This window comes from Pristiophorus japonicus, unplaced genomic scaffold (genome assembly GCF_044704955.1).
Source record: "Pristiophorus japonicus isolate sPriJap1 unplaced genomic scaffold, sPriJap1.hap1 HAP1_SCAFFOLD_147, whole genome shotgun sequence".
Classification (NCBI taxonomy): domain Eukaryota; kingdom Metazoa; phylum Chordata; class Chondrichthyes; family Pristiophoridae; genus Pristiophorus; species Pristiophorus japonicus.
Window position 1 is genome coordinate 233,169 of NW_027251144.1, and position 3,262 is coordinate 236,430.

General features: G+C 48.0%; 1 non-coding gene across 1 annotated transcript; it reads right to left on the minus strand.

Annotated features, from left to right (window-relative positions):
- Nucleotides 1-977: 977 nt before the first annotated feature.
- On the minus strand, nucleotides 978-1,050 carry trnav-uac (transfer RNA valine (anticodon UAC)). Its single transcript has one exon. It is a non-coding gene; the product is annotated as a tRNA-Val (tRNA).
- Between the last annotated feature and the right edge of the window lie 2,212 nt (nucleotides 1,051-3,262).

Here is a 3,262-nt window from a genome sequence, read left to right on the forward strand (position 1 = left end):
GGCGATATGAAGGTTTCACAATACAAGAGGCTTTAAAATCCCCGCCCATTCCCACCAGGTGTCAGAAGCAGCGCTCACCTGCCTGTCACCGTATGTTTTTTTCTTAAACTTTTGTATTGTTTTCACGGGAAAGCATCATTAATTAACCCCTCACCTTCTTTTGCACAATGAAAGAAATGCTAACTGAGGGAGAGTCGATACTTCAATCATTTGTCCTGTGCTTTGGGTAGTGGGCAGGGAAGTGGACCTGAGTCCATGATTGCATCGGCCATGATCGTATTAAATGTCGGAGCAGGCCCGAGGGGCGTATGGTTGACTACTGCTCCTATTTCTTATCTTCGTATGTTCTTATGCATGTTGACCCATTTTACTCACTGTATTTTAGGAGTCTGGTTCAAAATCTTCATTGCTGATGACACCAGGAATCTGGGGCAACTTTTGTCAAATTTAAAAGCACCGGTTATTCCGACCGTGCACAGAAAATAGAATCCTATGGTGCTCATTTTCAGATTCAATGCAGCAGGATTTCAAATAAAGTAAAATAATTTTACAGTGAAAAGATTTAGAAGTGTTACTTGTATTTGTGTCTTTAATTAAACTTTGTGGCGTCTGACTCCCGTTCATGCCTCTGCTGAATAAGAAAGGAGGGTTTGACGTTGACCAGACTGCACTGCCCCTGATATTTGTGAGCTCATCCTTTATATTCAGTGGTTTCTCGCCCTTTGATGGGCTGCAGTGTGGCGGATATCACGTTGGCCTCACACGCGAAAGGTCCCCGGTGGATCCGTTTTCTCTCACTCAAAGTTATCTATTTATTGGTTAAATAAAGAGCAATTCAGGATTAAGGGAGCCCTTTTGCCAGGAGAATAAATAGCAAATAAAAACAGCAAATTCTGCAAATCTCAGCAAATCAGGCAGCATTTGCCAGGAGACTCAACTCGCCTCCGATTGTTCCCATTTGGCAAGTTTAAACAAAATGTTTCTGCCTGGGATCGAACCAGGGACCTTTTGCGTGTAAAGCAAACATGATAACCACTACACTACAGAAACCACTGGTACAGCAGCCCCAACAGAGGGGAGTTGACCAGTGAGCTCCCTCTGCTGATCGGGAATGAGGAGGCTCACCTGAAACAACTTCTGTCCCACACTGCAAGTTCTCAATCCTTCTCCTCCACTGCCCTTTACAGAAATGTCACGGATCACCCAGCCACCGTGTTCACTTCCACATCCTCACAGTGGGGCCACTTTGTATAATTAAAACCGGAACACGTGCCCGGCAAAGGGCAGGAGAAGGCAGATCGTCTGTAAGCTCGGTCTATCACAGAAAGTATTGGTATTCATGGTGCTTACAGCAATTATTAATCGTCTCACAGACCTCAATTATTTTTATGCGATGAATTGATCGAGTATCGTTACCACGTCAGTGCGGCAGATCTTAACCCCTCGACCACCAGGGAACAGTTATGATAGATGTTGATATATTTATATAAGAACCTGAATATCAACGGCGAGCTACCTTGACCTCATGGCGAACAGCAGTGCATCTAACTTTGAGTGAAGTAAATTGTTCCACAATGAAACCCATTTCATCTTTTGTTCACTTTTAAACGCTAGAAACTGAGACAGGGGGAATAAATAGAGAAATAAAAGCACAGGGATATAGACAAGAGGAAGAGAGAAGGGGAAAGATACTGTCCCCACCCAGAACTAATGCAGAATCCCCTCTGCTGCGCTCGGGGTGGCCACCCACAGCCTGGATACACTAACGGGAGAACACCAGCGGCAGGTCGGGGCCATAAAAGGAACGGCGAGCGGCCCTGGGAGCAGCTTGGAGGTCCCGGGAGACTGCTCCAGGGAGCAGCGCGAGCTGGTGCAGGAGGGTGGCGGCAGCGAAGTGTGATGTCATCAAGGTCCAGGTCAGTGATTGGAGCGTGGGCAGATGCAGCAGGAGCGGCGAGATCGGGACGAAGGAGCGGCGAGAGACTGTGGAGGGATGTGATCGGGGCCCAGGGGAGGCATGAGTTCAGGGCCAGGGGCCCAGGGGCACAGGGGCAGCACAGACCAGCCCACACTGTGATATGTGTGCACACTGGGTCCGTGCAGCAGAGCTGGTCTCCAGTCGTCTTGTTTAACCCTTGCCACTGGACGAATACTTCGCTCTGTCAAGCCCGTGTGATGGCTGGGGTGCAACGGCCAGCACACGTTAAAAAAATCCACGCACAGGCATCTTCCACCCTTCAACATACATTTCAGGGCCTGGAATATTGAAACACCTGTGAACTCATCCTTTTTTGGCGAGGAAGCAAATCATCCTCTCTTCGAGGGACTGCCTATGATGATGATGAACTGGATTTGCTGCAGTCCGCGGGCAGCAGGTGATGAAAGCGGGCGTGAGAGGGTGAGTGACAGGTGGGCACTGCTTCTGATGCTGTCTGACCCACGGTGGGAGTGGCCGGGGATTTTAAAGCCCTTTCATTACACCAATGCAGGGTAAATGAAACTGTGTTTCAGGAACCTTCATGTTTCCAAACATGGACAATTTGCACTGTAGACCTCGTGGTGCAACGGTAGTGTGCCTGACTCCCGATCAGAAAACTGTGTATTCAAATCATGTTGGGATCATTGTTCTTCAAAAGTTGCAAATTTCTTTGCTGTTTGGCAATAACCTGACACTTGCTCCAATGTTTGTTTCCCTGGTGTCAGGCACAGATATGCCAATTGCCTTCATTTACTTCATGTCACAAGACACAAAAGTTCAAAATTTAAATGAACTTACAGTCTGGATGGCCGAGCCGTCGAAGGTGCTGCGTTCAGTTTGCAGTCTGCTCTTAAAGCGCGGTTTCAAATCCCTTTTCTTATTTTTAGTCATTAAGCAAAACTCATTTGCTTGGCACCACGACCAGCTCCTTAAAAGTGGGATTCAGCAGTTCACCTGCTCGCTTAACATTTCTGTCTGACGGGGTGCTGAAAGTGGCGATGTTTCCGCAGTGTCGCGGTTAACACGTTCGCCTCACACGCGAAAGCTCACCGGGTGGGAATATTTTCTGGAGCTTTCTCCTCATGCATGCTCAGGGCGAGATTGTTCTCCTGTGAAAGGTCATATGATCAGAAACATGTAAGTATTAGGAGCTGGAGTAGGCCATTCGGCCCCTCGAGTCTGGTCCACCATTCAAGAAGATCCTGGCAGTTCTTCGACATCAAGTTTAAACATCTGGGGCGGAGCCAACAGGCGCCTGGCTGCAATCCGTGACAAAAACGTTTG